Source organism: Otolemur garnettii, unplaced genomic scaffold, assembly GCF_000181295.1.
Source record: "Otolemur garnettii isolate 467f Iridium unplaced genomic scaffold, OtoGar3 scaffold00002, whole genome shotgun sequence".
In the NCBI taxonomy this organism is placed as follows: Eukaryota; Metazoa; Chordata; class Mammalia; order Primates; family Galagidae; genus Otolemur; species Otolemur garnettii.
In genome coordinates, this window is record NW_003852397.1 from 18,301,199 (window position 1) to 18,325,514 (window position 24,316).

A 24,316-nucleotide genomic window follows, 5' to 3' on the forward strand; every position below is an offset into this window, starting at 1 on the left:
CCCCTCAACATTGAGGAAAGGCCCTCCCCCAGCAAAAGAGTTACAACTACTTGAAGGCTTAGATGATTGTTGGCATTTTTTAGGAATAATGTATTTTCTAATTAAGGTATGTACCTGTTTCTAAATATGCTATTGCACACTATACTATAGTATAAATATAACTTTTGTATGCATTTGGAAACCAAAAATTTGTGTGACTTGCTTAATTGCAATATTTGCTTTATTGTTGTGTACAGAACAAAACTTTTAATAACTCTGATAACTCTGAAATATGTCATTGTATTGCTGTACAATGACATTAAATTTTTTCTTGATTTTCCAAATCACTAATGAGGTGAATATCTCTTCATGTTTACTGGTGTATATTTTTCTCCTCTGTGAAATGCCTTTTCATCTACCCATGTTTTTATATTTTGAGTGTGTTTTTTATGTCTGCAGTATGCCTGTTCACACAATGTAATCAACCAGAATTACTTATATTATAGGTAATGGTATACTGGCTACTACATTAACTAACATACCATACATTTTTTCTGTATTTATAATACAAAGAAATTATTCAATCAAAACAATGAAATAGCATATTCTGAAAATTCTAAAATGGGTATACTTACTTGGAGTTGGTTTTGGTTTCTCTAAAAAGTAAAAAAAGGAAAGGAAAATGTGATAATATCAGCTCTTCATATTTCTTATTTATGCTTTTTGTACTTAAAATAAGAATAATGCTAAACTTTTATTAAAATTAAATTAGGGAAAACATTTTCAGAAATGTTGAAGTCATATTCCCAATGAGTTCCCCATGGAACTATTAGAAATTCCAAAAATATGAAATATTCTTGGTCTGATCTTTATCTTCCTCATCTTTAATTGGATGCAATATGAATAAATGCTCACAATAATCAGAACTTGTTACTGTGCCTAAATGACAAAAAAAAAATGCATATTCTGCCTGCTTTTAGAACACATAATGATATTAGTTAATATTAACAATTGAAACTCTTTCAATCCAGTACTTGGAATGACAAAACTGACTTTATGAAATATTAGGAAGAATAAGTGGGTGATAGATTAAAAACTATACCTATAAATACATTCTTTCTCTAACATATTTTATCTTCTGATATTACTAAAATTCAGAAAACAAAAATTATGTAGTTTATATCTAAATTCTACTTATCCATTTGAAAAATACAATATTGGACTATGACTGTGGAGGATTTGAATCATCCAAATTTAGGGGGATTAAGTATAACTCTTTTTTAAATTTTTGTTTATTTTTATTTTATTATTATTGAGACAGAGTCTCACTCTGTTGCCCTAGGTAGAGTGCTGTGGCTTCATAGCTCGCAGCAACCTCAAACTCATGGGCTTAATCAATTCTCTTGCCTCAGCCTCTTAAGTAGATGGTACTATAGACACCTGCCACAATGTCCAGCTATTTTATATTTAAGTAGAGATGGGATCTCACTCTTGCTCAGGTTGATCTTGAACTCCTGAGAGCAAGTGATCCACCCCCTCAGCCTCCCTAAGATTACAGGTGTGAGTCACTGTGCCTGGCAATTCTTACTCTTAATGGTGGGAATATAAACATATAACTTGTACAAAGAACAATAAAGTATATCTATACAAATGACATTGAATATACTTTTTTATTTAAAAATTCTACATTAGGACCACTTCAGTGGCTCACACTTACAATCCTAGCTCTCTGGGAGGCCGAGGTAGGAGGATTGCTTGAGTTCAGAAGTTTGAGGCAATCCTGAGCAACATCAAAGGATAAAAGTATCAAAATTAGCCAGGGATAGTGGTGGACATCTATAGTTCCAGTTACTTGGACGGCTAGGCAGGAGGATTGCTTGAACTCAGGAGTTTGAGGTTGCTGTGGGGGAATGCAAGCCTGGGAACAGAGTGAAACTCTGTCTCAAAAAAAAAAAAAAATTGTAGGTAATTTTACCCTTATAATTAACAAAACTAGACATATTTGTTAACTAATTTTGGTTAAATTAACAAAAACTAGACATCTTTTCATATATTTTTAAAGGAGGGTTGAAAAAAACTTTAACAGATGCCAATCAGAGTCTAATTGGGTAAAACTATACAATAAAATATTATTAATAAGAAAATTCCTTATTATTCATTTAAAAAGTTTCAAGATACATTATTAAATTATAAAATCTAGGACAGAATAATCCATAGTGTATCATGATTTGTTTAATAAAAATGGTTAATATATATTCATTAGTATAGATAGATAATGCTAGAAGGATATTTTAAGAAATAATGGTGATTACCCATCAAATATTATTTAATATTTTTGAAAAGGGAACTGGCAAAGTTAGAAAAAGGAGAGGAAGAGATAATTTTGGACTTAGCCTCCTATATGCCTTAGTATTTGAACCATATGAAGTATTACATATTTTAAAAATTGAACCACATCTTAAGAATTTAAGCTACATAGTATGCACCACAGAATGGGGTAATTTCTATTTTAAGAAGCTATATCAATCTGAAAGTCATAATGAGTGAAATTTTACATGTTTACTTTAGTAGAATATTTTAATACTATCAACAGAGTATCAACACTTGTGTGATGAATGATATTAATATTGACAGCAGGGAAATACCGACTATTTTGGTAAGGGCTTGTGAGTCATCAAAACAAATCTGACTTGTTAATTTTGCTATATTATGGTAACATGTTTGATAATCCACATTTGATTGACAGCAATGCTATAGCCTATAGGTCAGATAAACTAGATTATATCACAAAGCCACAAGGGTAAACATTACCAGGAAACAAAATGAAAGTCACTTGAATGCATTGCCTTACTTTTCAAATTTTATAAAAATAGCAAATTAAGATAGAATATAAACCAAGAATGGCACCAAAAAAAATACCCGTTTTTATAGATGGAGCTTCTTTTTCCTGATGCTCAGGTTTTTCTAGAGAGAGAAACAAAAATCCATTAGCAATCTGTGATTCTTTGGGCAGCAAGCATGTGTTTCCTTATTTGCAGGTGACCCTTGGTTTACCAGTAAGCATGCCTTCGAAAATTTTATGGAGCTTGCAACACAGAAAGCATACTGCCATAAAACCACACCTTGAGCAAGGTTAGATTCACTCTCAGGACACCCAGGAAAAGGCTTTCTCTTATGCTTGACTTTAAAGGGTTCCAGACCTTTGGGGGCAATGTTGTGTAAGAAGAGGATAGAGTATGTCAAAGAGGAGAATAAGAAGAGGGCTGTTCTTCATTGGTGAAGGTTAAGTCATCTGTTGGGGACATTTCAAAGTAGATGACGTTTACCTTTGGCATTTTACCAACCTTGTTTGTTTACCACTCCCATTCCTAGGTCCCTCCTTCCCAGGTTAGAAGCAATTTAGTGCTGAACATTCGTTTTTTATGGAAAATTTAATCTAGATCTGCTCTATTCCAGAGAGTACCATACGTTGTCTTTTTATTCTGTTTTCCCATACCACCTTCCCTTTCCAGATCTAGTTAGAACTGTCACCGGTGCATCTCAGATACTCAAGGACATGATAAATGGAATCAATTTTTATGACTAATTGATGTCCCTTACAGCCCTCTGAAAAATATTTGAATTAAAAACCTTTGAGACATCTCTTGCTTTTATCAAAGGTAAAATTTAAAATAAAGCCACACAGGGTAAGGTATTTTGAATGGGACTGAGGACAATTGTCAACTGAGCAGATCACTGGAATGAACCTAGTGTTAGTTCTTTCTAATGACTTGCAGGATTAATAGTCCGGATCTGTCCCTTCTCTCTCTTGTACCTGCATTTGAAATTTCTCTCGAATTCCTACTGTTTTCCCTCAACATGAGGCACTAACAGTGAAGTAGGTGGGAAGGCTGGTACTGCAGGTGTCATTAGACTAAATGGATATGTGTAAGTTAGAAACGGAATGAACTTCCACGACCTGAATGTCCCTAAATGTTATATTAAATAAGCATGCAAAACAAAATAAAAGTAAGAAGCCAATATTCAAGCTATTAAACTGCTGTAATAGCAATACTCTAGTATAATTAAAGTAATAATAATGATACAAATATATATGTTTAAAATTCATGTTTCAGGTTCTAGGATGTAAATAGTTCTAATTAGGCTAGATACTGGGCAATCTGCCTGAATCACTTATATGTTCTCTTAGCTGGTCTCTCAAGTTCATCTTTGAAACTTTCTGATCCATTTTTCATACAGGAACCAGAAAATACTTGGACAACGGCCAGTCATGTCTTCCTCTATGCTTGTGTTTCATATACGTCCATGATTCAAGGACCAATTTCACAATTTTGAACAATAGTGGACACATTTCCCACCTGTGTGACAATGGACACATGTCTATGCCTTCCTAAGCTCAATAGTCACCTTTAAACTGTATCACTGTAACCTTTGTATCACACTTGGACAGTGAGATGATCTTTAAAGTTCACTCATGAAGAAATATCACAATTTTAATAGGCAAGTAGCAACATGCTTTTAATTTTATGGAATTCTTAGTGTCAAAGTGTACTTATAGTATAATTAAGTCAGCTTAATGTAAATAAATCAAAAACATAGGGTCCATAAACATTGACAAAAATATATCACCTCATTTTCCTTTGTCATTCATGATGCCTATGGAAGAGAATTTCCACCTACCCAAACTTATTACTGGTATTTTGTAGCCTTTATGAATTCACTTGTTTAATATTAATGGACATATTACTTCCAGGTATTTCTTTCTTATAATCATAATACATCACTAATTAGCAGGGAAAGACAAGGATATTAAATCAAAGCCATAGCAATAACATTAATTTGGCATTTACAGGAAGTTTTAGCTATAGGCAACGCTGAAAACAACAATAAAAAAATGAAGAAAATTGTTAAAGTTGAAATGGTCACACAATGCTCTCAGGTTTTATTATTTTCAGCTCTTACTTGCTGGTTTGGGCTTGGCTGTGGAAATAGAGGAAAGCAGGTGGCAGATAGGTTAGTGCATGGAAACTATGGAACAAATCAACTTTTTAGCATTTGCATTGACTCAGCTTTATTCTCTCTCCTTAGTTTAAATTTAACCTATTTTCTCTCAGCACTATTGTTTCACAGTAAGCAAAAACATTTATCATGCTGTTTAGTGAAAAACTCGTAAGACACATGAAATATACATAATTTAAAACATCTATAGATTTGAGACACACATGTATTCATCTAGCTTCTTCATAATCCCCCAAATCCATATAACTAAATGAGATGCTCAGAGGGCCATATGATCACCTAACAGTGAAAAGTAGAGAAATGTGTACCAAAATTGTAAACTTAAGCGGTGGTTAAAATAAAATACAATGATCATATGAAATAATGTAATGTAAAGGCCTTGTGAGTTATTTTCTTTCTTATGAGAAACCAGTATATAATTTCTATAAATAATTACTGTGCTTCCAAATTTTATTATATTTTCATCCAAAAAAGCCTGTTTCTGATTCTTGATTATCTAAATCTCAGAAGATAATATTTCACAGATTTTTTTCTTGAGAATGATTATTAATAAGAGATGGGGCTTTCTTAATCGCCAAGGTGGGCAGGATTTCTATCTTTGAATCAAATAGAAGAGATTTAGCAGTTCAAGATGTTAGTTGAGTTAAAGATGAAATTTTCTTTCTCTTTATAGAAAAGACTTTAGTATTTCAAGAGTAGCAGATGGACTATTTTTACTTTAATATTTAATGTATTAGGGTCATTAAATGTGAAACTTTCAATTTTGAATCAAAAGTTTATTACATACTAAACAAAAAGCAGTACAATTAATCAAAGTATACATCTACTACGAGTGTCCAACCTTTTGGCTTTTCTGTAAGTCCATGTATAATTTTTGTGATGTCCGCCACCAGAGATAAGTAAGAGAGTCCTTCCATAATCTGCATGTGGCCTGTGGTCTGCAGGTTGGCCACCCCTAAATCCTAAACTAATGACACAGTTTGCCATCTAAGTGGTAGGTAGCTGTTTATGCCAGTAGCCAAAAAACCTGGAGAGTGAGCAGCTATGAAATCACACAAGGCATTCTCCACAGCTTGATGGGAACTGTGTAATTTTTCTTTCAAGAAGTGGTCCAAAGCCCGGAAAAAGCGGTAGGTGGTTGTGGTGAAGAGGGTGGATGATGGAACGCTTCCAGGTCCAGCTTCTGTGGTTTGAACAGCACTCTTTGTGTGACAGCATTGTCTCACAGGAGGACTGGGCTGTCTCTATGGAGCAGGGCTCCTCAAACTTTTTAAACAGGGGACCAGTTCACTGTCCCTCAGACCATTAGAGGGCCAGACTGTGGGCCCCGAGATGAGTCAGCTGCTAAGCAGGACAGGCAGCGGCTGCAAAAACACCCGGCGGGCCGGATAAATGTCCTAGGTGGGCTGCATGTGGCCTGCGGGCCGTAGTTTGAGGATGCCTGCTATGGAGCAATCCTAGCTGCTTACTGCAAGCATCCTCAACACGTCATGTAATTGGTTGCAGTAGGTTTCTTTAAGCTTAGTGGATAATACCAGCACTGGACCATCCAACAGGCACCTTTAGCTTTTCTTGATGAGTCTTCAGCTTTGGACTGGTTTTGATACTTCAAGTTTACCCAACCATGGTACCCAACAGCTGCAGTTGTTAAAAAGAATCTATTTTCACCACACATAATGGCATGGTGTAAAAAAGGTTTGCCTTTATGTTGTGACAACAGAGAAAGACAAGCTTCAAGAAAACTTCTCCTCCTCTGACATCCATTCAGGCCATGCGAAGCCTGTCTATCCAGTTTCTTTAGCTTGCGAATTTGTCTCAAGTGGTCCTATATGGTCGGAATAGTAATTCCAAGCCTTGCTTCTCATCCAGGTAGGGCTGAGACAGATTGGCTTCCATTACAGCTTTCAGTTATCATCATCCACCTTGGTCTCGGGTCTCCCACATGCTTATTTTCAATATTCAGATCACCAGAGTGGAACTTTTCAAATCATTGGGAGACCATGCGTTCCTCAGCCACAGCCTTCCCCAACATTTCCTTGATATTTTGAGCTGTGTGTGCTGCATCGGCATTGGTTCCATGACGGGACTCAGATTCAAAAATAACATGAATTTTTGAGTTATCTGTGGCTTCACAAAAATTGCTCTTAAAATATATTTGAAAGATAATCACAAGCCCAAACACTCATGTGAAAGTATGATGATGTATCTTCACCATTAAAAAAACAAAACCAGAAATGTCAAAGAGGAAATCAAACATTTCACACTTAATAACCTAATATTTTCTGCTAATCATTCCTTAAGGTGAATTTTAAAATCTGTGTAATCATGTAACTATGGAGCTCTGATGAAAAGAAATCCATCCAGGTAATTTATAAAGTTTTAAATTTCTGAGATATTAAGATTTCAAGAAAAGTAGTTTGAAAATAAGATTAAAAACCTAAGCGTACGTGTGTAATCAATGGATTACATACATTTCCTTATGAATTACATACAAGATTAGATCAATCATATTTTACAAAAGGAGTTGTGCCATTCTAGGTTTTATTGTTTTAATAAAAATAATTATTAGGGGGCGGCATCTGAGGCTCAAAGGAGTAGGATGCCGGCCCCATAGGCCAGAGGTGGCAGGTTCAAACCTAGCCCCGGCCAAAAACTGCCAAAAAAAATTATTAGGTACATCTTTCATTATTCACAAAAATTCAGCATCTTAGAATTTATGGACATGAAAGTTTACACACTTCAGTGAAGATGTGCGTGCGTGTAGCCACATAATTTAAAATTGATACACAGAAGAAATGTATAAAATATGTTATTTACCTGTTTTTTCTATTGTGACAGCTTTTACTTGCTTGAGAGTTTTTTCTTCTGTGATAAAAAAATGTTAATACAAGTACAAATTTTGAATATATCTGTACAAAACAGTGACACATTTCAAGATTGACTTTTGCATTCAGTTTAAAATAGCACCAATGCCAAGAAACGGTTATCTGTTTCCTCAATAATACAGCAAGCGGTATCTTCTATTCAAAATGGATGCAAGTATAAAGAAAATTTGTCCAGCCAATAATCCTTTATAGCTATCTTGCTATAGTTTCCTAATTCTCATCTGTCAATATAAATCCTATTCTTTGCCTTCACTGTATTTCACTATTTACCTACACAGGCATTGCTTTATAAAATATATTACTATAACTGCTCATTAAATTAGAATAGGAAGTAGTTATGTTTGTTCTTCTTGTGCAGATAACTCCCTGGCAACTCCCAAATCACTGGAGAATCCAAATTTCTTTGTTCTTGAGGGGTGAGCAAAGGTGGTACGTTTATGTGATGTCTTCTATCCACCATGATTTTACACAGTCAAAGACATTAGGGTTAAAGTAAAGAGATTATCACAGCCAGCCTGTGTAAAATCAAATTTCTCAAGTATTTGGCACTGGGTGTGAATCAGCTGATCAAATATCATAATTAGAAAGTTACACTGGGTAATAGAATTTAAAGAGCATTAGGGTGTAACTGGAGTTGTGGTTGGGAGTCAGTCTACTTGACACACACTCGGGTATTTTTTTGTTTGCTCTACTTTTAATTTTTTTTAATTGAGTCATAAACATAAAGGTCATGTATGCATGAATTCATTTATGGGGTACAATGTGCTGATTTTAAATACAATTTGGAATGTTTACATCAAACAAGTTAATATTGTCTTCACCTCATTTACTTAATTATTGTGTTAAGACATTTATACTTAATAGAATTGGCACGTACCCTTGTAATAACCTCTCCCACTCTTTCTGTATTTCAACTCAGAATGATTAACATTTGTAGCACAAGAAAATAGAATTTCATTATTAATTTAAATTCATTTAAATTAGATACAGACAGTGCTCCCCTCTTCACACTCCAGCTCTGGCTTCTTTACTCCTGTACTTTACGTTGTCAGTGACTGACATTTTTTAAAGCATAGGCAAATGAAATCAAATGAACTCAAGCCCATTTTATAAAGATTTTCTAATATACAATTTTTAAAATATGAGCAAAATATTCCCTAAGGTTTCTTTAGAAAAAGTATGTTTTGGGTGGTGCCTGTGGCTCAAAGGAGTAGGGCGCTGGCCCCATATGCCAGAGATGGTGGGTTCAAACCCAGCTCTGGCCAAAAACCGCAAAAAAAAAAAAAAAAAAAAGAAAGAAAAGAAAAAGTATGTTTTTAACTTTTCAAATATTCTGGCCTAACCATATGCACAACTTTGGGTAATCTGTTCAGCCCAGAATGAAAGATAATATCCTACAACTTACTATGGAATAAATGCAGCTTGAGCAACCTCAAAATTAAATTCATGTTTAAGTAGCTTAAATAAAATAAAGTTACTGTTTTTATTTATTTATTTTTTCAGACAGGGTCTTTGTTGCCCCAGGCTAACGTGCCATGGCAGCAGCCCACCTCACAGTAACCTCAGACTCCTGGACTTAAGTGATTCTCCTGCCTCAGCCTCCACAGTAGTGGGGACTAAAGGCACCTGCCACAACACTCTGCTAATTTTTCTATTTGTAGTAAAGATACAGTCTGGCTCTTGCTTAGGCTGGTCAAAAGTTCTTATTTTTAAATAAAATATAATTTATAATCTCATTTTGGTAAGTTCTGTATCTTTCTTTACAAGAACACATTGGCTCACTGATGTTTTCTCCAAAAGGCAAGACCAGGAAGAAGAAGGAAAAAAAATCAAGACTACACAAACAAAGAAGAAAACAAGAACAACATGAAGAAGAGACGAAAAGGACGTGAGGCTAGAGGAAAGAAGGAAGGAGGGAAGAGACAGGAGAAATGGAGTTTTCCTTGGCTTTGCTGGGGCTTGGGGAGTCTAAAATGATTATGTTTGAGAGCGGCACCTGTGGCTCAAAGGAGTAGGGAGCCGGCCCCATATGATGAAGGTGACAGGTTCAAGCCCAGCCTCAGCCAAAAACTGCAGATAAAATTATTATGTTTGAATGAGCCCATATGAATTGCAAGTTTTCTAAGAATGTCTTGCCCCGGACAGAAACAAAACAAAACAAAACAAAACATTTGGAGTCCATTCATTTGAGTGCTGGTTCTGATGGTCTTTGTGCTGAGCTAATGGGAAGGGTAGCTAACTAGCTATCTAGTTATGTCTAACTGGCTAAGTTCTCAGTGCAAAATATATCATGACTAAAATTGGAGATATTCTAGACGCTGACAACTTAAGAAATGAATTGCCCCAGTCACTTTGAGCTTGACTCTAAACTCTTCTCCTAAAATTAGAACATTGAGAGACAATTTGATACTATAAATACCACCTGCCAAATACCTGGTTTACCATGAGAAACAGTCTTTTCTGGTTTCACTATGTCTTGTTCTGAAAATAATAAAAAGAAAATCTGTTCAGGTATTTAGAAGTTTTACAAATTAACGTATAATGGATATGTTCTGTGTATTAGGCCAGTGACTTGTTTAATATAAAACAAATAACAGATTTAACAAATGTAATTATGAAGAAAAAAATTCCTGAATTTTCGTGTCATCCTAGTTTGTATATAAAACTTACAAGTCTTATTTCATAAGAACAATAGATCAAGAACTTGTCTGTACATTCAAGCAAATGTCATTTCCAAAGCATAGGCTGCAATAAATGGAGATTGAAAATATGTAATTTTAAAGACATTTGTAAATTTTCTTATAAAAATTCTATGTAAGCAAATACACATGCTGTGTGTTTAATAGTCTAGCATTGACAAACCAGAATAAAACTGGAATACACTTCATTATACTGAGTATAGATACTACGTGTGTATGTATGTATATATACACTGTGTATTTGTGTTTTTTTCAGATAAAAATTAAAGGGAATAAATAAGTAACATCAAATTAAATTACCTTGAAAAATATAGTATTAAATAATAACAAATATAAGTTTTGAATGGTACTGTGCCCATCCTGGTTTAAATGGTATTGGGCTTCTGGTTAGAAGAAGAAGAAGAATGCAAAATGCTTATATCTGGTAAAAATATACTCACCACAACAAATAAATATGATCAGAAAAAGAAATCATGAAACAGTAGATAGGCATTCGTTATCCTCGTTACAACACAAATATATTATTTAGAAACACTAGACTCAAGCTCATGGTCAAGTAGAGCTCTGGTGAGAATTGAAGGGTGAGATAGCATTGCCTACACAGATAGACTTAGATTCTTGAATTTATTGGTAAATTGTTAAATCTAGCCAAGTAAAATATTTTATTATGAAGAAATAGCTTCCCCAGAGCCTGAGGGTTCTTTTTAACTTGCTTCAGGTCACCAGCTAGTTGGTACCAGAGCAAGAACTTAAAAACTAAATGGCAATGTAAAACTGGAAAGGTCACCCTGTTTTTAGGTCAATGATACCTTTTGGAAAAGGGATAAGAGCTAGGCTGGGACAATATATTAATGGCAGTACTCATGGTTTTGAGCAAATAAGCCATAAGGCAGAAAATCTTGGGAAAACAAGTTTATTTTCTGAACTTCGTCTACTGAACTGTTTCCATAGATATGAATATAAATAATAATTGTCAAGTTACATATTTCCTGTACTGATATTATGAAAATAAAACATATACACAGTAGATGCTTTATAAACTCTCATCCTTTTCCCCCTTGAAACTCCAATAGTTTAAGATTTTGTGATTTTATAATTCTGGTGCATTATTGGAAATAAAGCCACAAATTAAATATAATAAATTATTGATTTTGGAAAAAGTCCAGGAAATGCCTCTAAAACCTGGAATCTTTTTATTAGGCTTATTTTAAGCCACTTTCTAGATTTTTTTTTTTTTTGGTAGAGACAGTCTTACTTTATCACCCTTGGTAGAGTGCCGTGGCATCACACAACTCACGGCAGCTTCCACCTCCCAGCTTAGGCAATTCTCTTGCCTCAGCCTCCTGAGTAGTTGAGACTACAGGTGCTGGTCACAATGCCCAGCTATTTTTTTGTTGCAGTTTGGCCAGGGCTGGGTTTAAACCCGCCACCCTCAGTATATGGGGCTGGCACCCTACCCACTGCGCCACAGGTGCTGCCCTAGATGTTTTAATCTATAGAACATTCCCATTCTCCCCTAACACAGTTCTGCTAAACCATACTGAGCCACAGAGTGGAACTCGGAGATGGAGTACATCACCCGGGGTGGAGTCATTTCCCTCTAAAAATGAAGGTAATGTCAGTTCTTCATTTATATGAAATAAAAATATTGTTACCTGGTTTTGCTTCTTTTTTAACTTGTGGCTCTGAGGGGACAAAAGGCAGAAAATTAAAAATCTAAAACATAAAGCTGGAGTACAAATTTACTTTTAGAAATAATTTTATCTGTTGCCCATAAATGAACAATAATTTTAATGAAATGTATTCCAGTTTTATTCTGGTTTGTCAATGCTAGACTATTAAACACACAGCAATTACAGAGATGTTATTCATTTGTCCAATATTACATGTATAAGGTTGTTGTCACTAACTGATTTAAATTTAACATTTCTACTTTTTCTCAAGATGGTTGTTGCAGGAAATAGTTCCAAAGTCAACACAAGACAAATGATTTGAACACCAAGAGTTGGAGAAGACTCTTTGACACAGATCTAATTGGGTACGTTCATGATTTAGGAATTTAGACAGATAGTGTTGTCTCTTCCATGTGTTCCCCTAAAAGACATGCTGAGTCTTTCTTTACCCACAGTACTGCAGAATGCGTCCTTACTTAGAAATAGGAATGTATAGTATAAAAGTTTCCTTAGCTAAGATGAAGCCAGGGTGGAGTAAGTTGGGCCCTTGATCTGATATGACTGATATCCTTATAAAAAGAGGAGAAGATAACAATGAAAAGGACAGAAAGGGAGAAGATGGCCATTTGATGATGAAGGAGATTGGAGGGATACAGCTACATGCCAGAGAACACAAGAATTGCCAGAAAATTCCTGACTAGAAGAGGTAAAGACAAGGGTGTGGATAATGAAGCAACTTCATCTCGGGTTCTGGTCCTCCATGTTGCATGGGAGGATTTCCTGTGGTTCTGAGCAACCCCTGATGGGCTGATGATGCAGAAATGATACACCTTTGGCCTGTGGCAGCGTACCAGATTGCTTCTTTGTACTCTGATGAACCTGGAAGTGGTCGAGAAGGATAGAGGACTAGAGAGTAAAGGTTGGATAGCGACAGTTGTTTTGCCAACACATTGATTTTGGACTTCTGGCTTCCAGAATTGTGAGAGAGTAAATTTCTCTTGTTGTAGGTAACACAGTATAGTACTTTATCACAGTCATCCACAGAAACTAATAGATTTTTGGATGGGAAGATGGGTGCTGCTGTAAACGAACAAACAAAAACAGTAACGTAAAAGTGGTTTTGGAATTGGGCAATCGGTAGATGCTGGAAAAGTTTTGAGTCACTTGATATTAAAAATCTAGATCACCTAAAAGAGACCATGCACAGAAATGTTGGCATTAAACACTATTCTGAGGGCTCAGAAAGGAACAGGGAGAGCTATTGAGAAAGGCTCTGTCATCTTAGACTATTTATTTCTCCCCTTGCCCATTTTGTGCACTATAATAGAACATCACAAACTGGGAAACTGATACAAAATAGAAATGTATTTTTTACAGTTAGGGAGATTGGGAAATCCAAGGTCAAGGTGACAGCAAGTTTGGTCTCTGGTTCTAAGATGTACCTTGATGCTGTGTCCCTAATGGAGAAGAGAGTGAACTACCCGAAAGCTGCATAAAGTCTCTCTTATAAGGCCCTGAGTTTCATTGATAAGGGAGGCCTCCATGGTCTAATCACCTCTTAAAGGTTCCATCTCTTAATATTATTATGTAGGCAACACCTGAACTTTGAGCAATTGCATTCACACCATAAGTGAATTGAATAGGAGCTTTATACAGGCAAAAACAATGCCATTCTTGACAAAAAAGGGCAGAGACAGGATGAAATGAAAGGATAATGTATCTAAGAGTAGAAACATTGATACAAAGGCCTGAACTTATGGGATTTCCTTCACCGGAGAGAGCAAGGCTATCCCACCGGTGAGCTAAGAGAACAGAATCACTGTCTTACCTGACACAGAGGACAGAGCACTGAGCCAGAAATGATATTCTCAGGCCTTTAAATGTGCTAGGTTTTAAATTCACTTGAGACCCATGATATCTCTCTCTCGCTCTCTGATTTCTCCCTTTGGAATTAGAATGTCTATCTTATGCCTAACCCACCATTTTATTTTGGAAGTTGTTTTATAGTTCACAGGTTCACAAATGAAGAGGAATTTTGTTTCAGGAAGACTCCTACTCCAGGATTTATACATAACTGATTTAGATGACTTCCATAATGGGAGCCTTTCTGTTGATATTTAAATAAAACTTTAGATTTAGAGTTGATATTAGAATAGGTAAGTGTTTTAGAGATGTTGGGATGGTTTGATTACATTTTACACATATGACGGTCATGAACTTGGGGGAGGACAGAAGATGGACTGTGATGAATTGACTTTTGTCTCCCCAGAAGACAAAAGGCAGAGGATGAAGAGATGCTTCTACTGTGTGCAATTCAAGGAACACTGAGGATTGCTTGAAGACACCCAAAGCCAGAAAACGCAGGGAAGGAGTCTTCCCTCCACATTTCAGAGGAAACATGACCCTACTGATACCTTGATCTTGGACTTCTGTGAAATGTGAAAGAATCAATTACTGTTATTTTAAGTAATCTCATTTGTGGCCTTTTATTACAGAAGCCCTAAAACACTAATATAATTAGGAAATACTAACCAAAAACTTTGAAATAACTGTTTTCAGAGTCAGGCTCATGTGTGTACTTTTGAAAAGTTTCTGCTACCTACTTCAGCCTTCAAAAATGTCTAGGTAACCCAGGAGTCCCCAGAAGAATGGATAAGAACAAGTATTTTTCTGGTAGAATTTCTGTGTTCTACAAAAGTAGGACTCAATTATATTAGTCAATTACTTCTTCTGAATCACATAAATTTCTTAGAGATTTTACCTCTGTAAATAAAGTTTTTTTTTCTAGAAGAGGATATCATTTGTTTTATTTTTTAAAGTTGGCCAACGATAAAGTATGGTATAATATTTGCAATAGGATACGACATTTGCAAAGCAATATGGTGCTATTCGTTATAAATATTGATGGCATATACGAATCTACACCAAAACATACATACTTGGCTTCTCTTCTTTTTTCACTTGTAGATCTGAAAATATAGGTGAACATTAGTAACAATGGTTATAGACAGTTATTTTCTCTCGTACTCATGCATATTTTTATATTCATTACTTTTTATGTCATATTAAATTCTTTCTTATGATCATAGAAAATTAATATTAACAAAAATTTAAGTAAACATCCCTCACTTTCAGTCACAATAAAAATTAGTTTAAGAGCAATTGTAAATGTAAACTAACATTTTAAATGATAAGGTTTAGAAAAGGTGTTAGTTTAAACTCTGATGTGTAAAGGATGAAGCAACATTTCAGCCAAGTGTATCCTCAGAAATATACGAGGAGAATGGGCACATGGTCTACTTGTTAAGCTTTTGGTTTTAAGCCAAATAGTCAACATGGAATCAGAGGCATGCATTCTATTTATGTATGCATTTATGTCTAGATTTTTGTGCTTATTGCCATGCAGATTACATACGTGGAGGTTTAGGCTTGACTTCTAGACCTAGAAAAAATTTAAAAATTATGGAAGGCTGAGTCGGACAATGCTTATTGGATTGGTGCTATTCAGTATGATAAATGAATACATACAGTGCAAGTTGGGAATAGGAACTGACTGCAGGAGACTTGATGGGGTTCATAACTCATTTAAAGGCCATGAGATCCTTACTGCTAATAGGCCAGATGTTGATAAAAAAAAAGGACCATCATTTTATTTCAATATACAAATAAGTTAATTAATAACTGAGGGGCTAAAATTAACTGTATTAGAACCTATAGCACTGCTACTGTAAATCTAGAAAAAAAGATAAGTGGATTTAGCTGAATGTTCAGTCTATACTGTCCTAATAAATGGAATTTCTAAGAAGTAACAGTTTCAGATAATCTCTTCAAACAGATGATCTTGTTACTTTTAAATGACTGAACTGATTGCAGTAAAGGCAGTTTACTGTCATTCTATTAAACACTGAATTGTGCTTGGAGTAATAAATCTTAAATCATTTCTGCAAAAATTATGTAGCAGTTACAATTATCACTGACATCCCCTAGCTCATGGTGGTGGACTCTGTCATTGACATTAGGAAAATCTGTTTTCTATGTTTTCTACAATGGAGAACAAGCAAGTTTTACACAAGTGGTATCAATTTATTATTTACAAACCAAAAAATAAATAAAAGAGAAGAATATACCTTCCTATTTATTCTCTTTGATATTTTATTTTCAGATGCACCTAATAAATTATTTGACATACTAACAAATGATTTATGATGCAGTAATAAATTATTATCTAATACATTAATACATTATTCACACTCATATTGAATCTCAAAATAATATTAAGTTTCAGATTTTATATATGTATCAATAGTCGGGGTTTTTATTGAACTTAGATCTCCACCCATAGTTTGCCCTATTAACAATGCTAGTCCAGGAGTCATTAGTGAATTGTGTCAATAGAGGCTTTAAAATAATCTCTTTCATAACACATTTCTCTGTAAAGTGATTAATTATTTAATAGAGGTTAATAGTAAAATAATTTTGTTTAAAAATTTTTCTGATTCACTTATCTTTAAATAACTTTAACATGTTTTTAACAATTGTCAAATTACTACATTCATTTATTAACGAAGTAACTTTGCATTTTATTTTTATCTTAAAATTTTTAACTAGCTTTATGATATAATAGAAATATACCAGAAACCAATCAAAAGTGCCCTAAAGTGTGCATTGTGTGGTTATTTAAAATTTGCACTTTAAAAGTCAAAAAAATAAGATTGTCAAAAACCAGTCATAAACTGAACTTTCATGAATTGATTCACCAAATTTATAATTTAGTTAATTATGTCACAAAACTGCCTCACTATTAGATCTATTATTAATAGTTCGACTCTAACTCCCCCCAATAGAGTTATTATACTTTAATTTTATGAAGACAATGAAGTGATTATAAATATGAATTTTATAAAATTTATAAATGTAACATTATTTTAGGCATGGACATGAAGACTGGAAACATTTTCCTTAGATAATCTTATTGAGAATATCATTTTAAAACGATCAATTTGGGGGTGGACAACCTGTTACCTTTTGATTTCAAGATTGTTCTTCCCTAAGTACCAAAAAGAGGGAATAAAAGCTTCATTTTTCTCTGCTGTACCACCTTTAATGAATGGACTTGCTCTGCAAAATCTGGAGGATCTCCATGGGATGTGTGTTTGTGTGTGTATGCACGCTTGTGCACATGCACGATGTGTGTCTGTGTCTTCCTACTGAGAAATCCTTGTCTGTCTAGGCACTAGAGCAATGGTCCTCCGACTTCACTTCCCAGAGGAGTAGCAGTAGCATCACCCAGGAAGCATCAGAAAGGCAGTTTCCTGGACCTCACTCCATGCACACTGAATCAGAAGCTCTGGAGATGGGCCTAGTAACTCGCCATTTAGTGGCATTCTCAGGAAATTCTAATGACCACTTAGGCATACGATTTCATGTCCTGAAGGGATAAAATCACCATTTCACCAAGCTACAGTGCATATAATGCTGATTTTTATAGTGATTTGTTAATCAGTGGATAACAAATACAGAATAGACTGCAAAGAGGGCCTAAAAATAACATCTCACCAATAAAATAGAAACATCCTTTAACTCACATTCACAATTTCATGATCTTATACCTTCAGTTAAGAGGTTATTGGACAGTTTCTAATCTGAAGAAACTTCACGGGCAAACACATATGCAGACATATGAATGAGTACAGGTCAGAATATGTTTGTCTACCCATGGTCTAAGCCTATATATTCCCGAAGTTCCATATTTAGTAGTAACTACAAATGTAGATTGCTTGTTGGAGGAAAACTCTGTAAGACAAAGTTCACAAACAGCAGCATCACCCGGGAACTTATAAGGAATGTAGATTTGAACACTCTGCACCTGCTGCATGTTGAAGTTTGAGAATCTTGTTTGGTAGCCATAATCCATAATCACATTTGTTAACAATGTTCATGTAACATAAAGGTGTTACTATTTTTCACAATTCTGACTCCAAGCTAACTGTATATATCACGTGTCAGCAATCAAGGCTTAATTAGAGTCAGAGAGGAAGCTTTCCATCTACTGAGACATAAATGGATAAAGCTAAAAACAGAAAATGCTGGTGTTGATTGTGATATATCAATTTTTCAGTCTTGACGACAGTGATTTTTTTTTTTGAGACAGGAGCCTCAAGCTGTCCCCCTGGGTGCCCTCATATTAATCCAAATTTTTTTTTTAAAAAGTGAGCCAATGATCTGAACAGACGTTTCTCAAAAGAAGATCTATAAATGATCAACATATATATATATATACACATATATACACATACACACATACACAAACGCACAATAGAATATCCATAGTTGACCACCTTCCTACATATTGACCATTTCCATAAGTTGATCTAATTTTCATAGACCCAACATGCCCTACATGTTCATATCAATACAACAGGCCTAGTTCCTTGTGTCGACTATCTCTGTATATTGATCAGTTTATTATAATCCCTTAGGTAGTCAATTTACAGAGGTTCTACTGTGTGTGTAGTACGTATATAAAGATACTTGACATCTCTAATCATCTGGAAAATGTAAGTTAAGAACTCAATGAGATATCATCTCTTGTCTGTTAGAATGACTACTCTCAACAAGACAAGTGATACGTTTTGTGGAAATGAGGGTACAAGTCAAATCTATCAAGTGTAGAACATAAACACAATAATCTTAACACAATAATTAAGTAAATGAGGTGAAAGTTATATTAATTAGTTTGATGTAAGCACGTCAAATTGTATAAAAAAATGAACACACGGTACCCCACATATAGCATAAATGTATTCATGACCTAAAATAAAAAAAATTTCCTTTCAATGATCTATTAATATAAATAAATCTCTCAATGTTGAAAAAAAAAAGAAATCCTTGTATACTGTTGATAAGAATGTGATTTAGTATAGGCACTTTAAAAAAACAGTACGGAGGTTCCTCAAAAAACTAAAAATACAATTACCATGTGATCCAGTAATCCCACTTCTGGGAATATCCAAAGAACTAGAGATCAGTATGTTGAAAAGCTAGCTGAACTCCCATGTTTATTTCAGCATTTTTCACAGTAGCTTAGATATGGAAGCAAACTATCAGTCCATCAGCAAATGAACAAACAAGGAAATATGGTATATAAACACAGTAGAATTCCATACAGCCTTACAAAGGGAGAAAATTCTGTCATTCACAGAATTTGGAATGGATGGAACTATAGGATATCAGGTTAAGTAAAATAAACCAGGTACAGAAAGACAAATACAGTGTGATCTCGTTCATGTGGAACCTAAGGACGCCAATCTCATAGAAATGGAGGATAGGAGGGGGTTACAAGAGCCTGAAGAGAAGGAACGGGGAAAAGGGAGATGTTGGTCAAAGAGTGCGAAGTTTCAGTTAGACTAGAGGAAGAAGCATTAGTGATCTATCGCACTGCTTAGAGACCACAGTCAATAATAACATTGAATATTCCCAAATTTCTGAAAGAATACACTTTCATACTAAAACAATATATTTTCAACTTTCTAACACCCTAAATTAGAAGCTGGTTAAACGATGGATGTATTAATTAGCTTAACTGAATTTTCTACAATGTATACATAGATCAAAACATTATATTGTATGTATACCTACAAATACATACAATTATTATTTTTCAAATAAAAATAAATAATTTGTACATAAAAAAGATGTATGGGTCAAAATTTTAAATTTTTAAAATTTATTCATTTAAATCTCAAGAAAAAGTCATTTAACAGGGAGACACAGTTCAGATAATAATCAACCTGAAATATTGCAGCATTAATTCCTACTAGGTTTTTGCTCTTTAGGAAGTGTGTTCACTCAATTTCTGATAGATTTTCTGATTTGAGAGCATATTTAAATGTAAAAGCATATTAACGAATCTTGTTTTTAAGACCACTGATTCCATTCCAGATACAGCTACGCCTGTACCTATTTAGTACAGAACAGAAGCTGGCTCTGTTGTAGATACACATCTCAGCCAGAAAGAACCTCAAAACAGGTACTTCACCATTTAAATTGACTTGAAGATTAATATCTAAACTTTGCACCACATTTAATGAATGAGTAAGCCATTTGGCGGAAGTAAGGAAATATCACAAGGTCTTTTATGGTATGTAGAAATTATATTACATTTTACTAGAAGCCATTATTACTCAGCTACATGCTTTACGAGGCTCTCTAATCTTTTAATTATCAATATTAAAATGGAAAAAGTATAAATGTTAAATATATAAAACACAGGATAAAACTCTGAAAGGAAATACTTTCAGATCTGTCTATGAATTTCAGGAAATGAAAGTTCTTCTTTTTCTTTTTTCCTGTAGAGATAGTCTCATACAGAGGCATTCTCATTTATCAAATTTAATGTAAAAAATTTCGTGACTGAGGGCAGCACCTGTGGCTCGAGGAGTAGGCCACCGGCCCCATATGCTGGAGTGACAGGTGATAAGCCTGGGCCTGGCCAAAAACTGCAACGAAACAAAACAAACAAACAAAAAAGTTTCTTGACTGCAATAATTATATATTTTTATATAATTGCAGAAAGACATTTCTAGAAATTTAATGGAAAATTACGTGAGCATTATTATTATTTAGACAGGGCTGAAAATCAGGCATTGAAATTATAATGCTTCGAAAATTGCCCTTTAGTCTTCCAAGAGCCATTTGGTAAGAAAGAATTGCCTTTATCAATTAGAATTGAATTAGTGGAGGAATTTTTATTTCATGTTAGGATAGTTGGAAATGTGGCCTTAGAGATAAGAAGTAACACTAATAACAATAAGAAGTAATAACGCATGGCATCAATTATGTTTTAAGGAGTGATATTTGGCAATAAGATAAGATAGTGTTTGAAACTGAAATCTATTGTATTAAGGCCTGTGGTTGATGTACCTTTTTCCTCCTTATTAGCTGTGCATTGTATTAGGTTTTCTAGGTACCCATAATTTCATTAAGTTTCTTGAGCTTGTACTGCAACAAATTTCTGGGACATATTTTTACTTGTTATGCAAAGATCCTATTGTTGATTATTCGGTTCTCACAATCTGTCTCAGACAATTATCTTATGTTTGCCTCGAATGCTCACTGAGAGACCCTGTGGGTCCTGCCCCTTGATGCTCAAAGGCATTTAAAGTGATATTGAAGAGACTGGGTAGCCACAGATGTTTTGTGTGCACCATGATCAAGCTTGAGAGATTAGAGGAAGTTAATAGAGAATCAATAGAGAAGCAGAAGTCAGGAGTCAGAAACATTGCTTTGAAACTCTTTTAAAATTTATATAGCACTTGGTGTTGCATGAAGATCATGCCATGATTATTCGGTTATTCAATTATTTATTCAGCAAGCATTGAAACAGCATTAGTACATACTAAGCACTTTAGTCTCCCAAGAATATTTAGCCTATCAGGCTTACCTATTAATTAAAACCAAATTCTTATGGATGAGTTTAATTACAGTCGCAGACACAGAGATGAGATTTGGTTGAAATGTCATACTAGATACATTCCCGTCAAGGGGCAAGGAAAAGAATATCATTTCCAACTATCATGCATAGCTTTTGATGGGAAAGGATAGAGCACAACTGGGTAAATGCACCTATTCCACACTGACTCACATATCTAACTTTATAAAGGAACATGGTTATACCTCAGGAAATGCAAACGTCCAAACACGCTTCACATAGTCAGAAATGATACTGCATTTCACCTACAGGTCCAGCAGGTCAGACGGCATCCAAGATTCCTCTCCATGCCCTCCTGTTCAAGTGCCCTGAATCCTGCTGATCTGTTTTCTAAATATATCTTGAGTATCCTTTCACCTGTCCATTTCATCCTTGGTTTCTGCCTTCATTATAGCCTCAAATAGATCATTTCTGCCCCCCTGCTTTATTCTCATCCTGCTTCCTTTTCCCCTTTCGGCCACATCTCACCATTCCATTCTCACGGATCAGGACTCAGCTCAGCCTTTACCTCTTGGGAAGGAAGCTCTTCCTGCTCTCCTTCCAGGATAGGGTATAGGCACCTATTTTGCCCTCTCAGCATCCTGTATAAAGCCATCACCCCTGTACACCACACTTATTTGCAGTAATTTACAATCATTTGCACATTTGTCTCTGCCAAATAAATTGTGAAATTCACTTGGCAGAGACTGAAGCCATCATCTTTGTATTTTTAGCGCTTGCTCATTGTCACACATAATCAACAATAATTGTCTTTAGCGAACAAGTGACAACACCATGTGAAATGGAAGATTGCTCTGTTGGGAAATGTGCAAATGAATCATCAAAGATGCTGTTAAAATATTTGGGAAGGAGTTGAAAGAAAGAAAGCCCTTTTGACTCAACAGCCCTTCACTAGATCATTAACAAAAATCTTACTTTATTTCTCTACATGGAAGATTTTTCAAAATCATGTTGTGTCACCTTGCTTTGAAGGTGTGGATGGAAAATGTGTGGATGTTGGTATGTGAGATTTCTCACTAATGTCGGTTATAATTATTTCACCAAAGACAAGGGGAAGATTATGCCATCTATATGGTGGCTATTGAGCAGTTTGGATATGGATAGGAAATGCGCTGGAGATAATTTTTTATTGATGAGTACCATCTGGCACAGCAGGTTTTAATTAATAACATGTACTAAGCCTTATCACCCTAAACACCTCCCCATCCTTCTCTGATACTTAAATGGGTCTTAGGGGAAAAATGAGTCAAGAAGAAATGAACCCCTACTATGATGTAAGATCTATGAGACTCAATTCTTTTCTTTTTTTGTTGGAGAATCATTGAGGGTACAAAGAACCAGGTTACGCGGCTTGCTTTTCTTAGGTCCCTCTTATAATTGTGTCCCACCCCAAGAGATGTGTCAAGACAGACGAATGGCCTACAAACATATGAAAAAATGCTCATCATTCCTAATGATCAGAGAAATGCAAACAAAACCACCCTCAGATTCTCTGTATTATTATGTTATCTGAGCTGCATATGGAAAAGAAACATTTTCCTTCGGAATATGATTCAATTATTACATATTAACCTTCTTTCAAGCATCTCAGAAGTGTGAGATACTTCATCACAGGCTTGAGAAATATTTCCATACATAAAAACTGTTAGTCCACAAAATTGAAAAACAAAACAAAATTGAGCTAAGAACATTATTTTAAATGCTAGATAATATGTTGAGAATTAAAAAGGGTATATAAGTGTATGTGGTTGGGAGAAGAAAGGGAGGAGACAGAGCATAAGTTCAAAAAATTAATGAAATTATCATAATTTAGTACAGCGAAGAAGATAGAACTGAGCAATGTGTTTATATGGGGGAAGGTTGATTCTTGTTAAATGTGTAATACTCTCACAGAAGAGCTCACAAATGAGCCTGTAAACAGAAAGCTTTATAACAAGAGTTGACAGTAAAGCCCCTAAAATCTTCTGAGTTTTTCTTTTAACTGGGAAGTACCACCTATCAACTTGTCCTATGTCAAGTAATAACGCCTTCTGTAGTGTATTGTTTTACCATCCTGAAAGTTCTCAATTCAAATCTTATTACCACCACCTTCCTGAATTAGGTTTTAGATTGTGTTGAAATTGGGAAGGAGCATTTTCAGTACAATTTTTTAAAAAAACAAACGAGAACATTTTTTTATTTTCATAAACTAGATATGCAAGAAAATCAGTCGGAGGAAAGCTTGAAAACCAAAAGTTACAATTTTTGGAGGAGTCTAAAGTCCATACTATTGAAGAAATCTCAAGATAACTATCTGAACAGTGGCCAATAAGATTTTGTTTACAGCAATGCATAAATAGTAATTTTACTGAAAATGTCTTAATCTTCCTTTTTTCTCTTAATAAACAAGACTTGGATATTTTCCCGAGACCCACAGGGCATGCATCCCTCTGAGATTTTAAACTAGCTGAGAAAAATTGTACTTGTCACAGACTGATTCAGAAGCTACTAATGAGATTGTACTTGATTGACTGAATTGGCTAAGAAATTCTTCCTTTCCTAACTCCTAACCTATACAACATAAATTTGAGC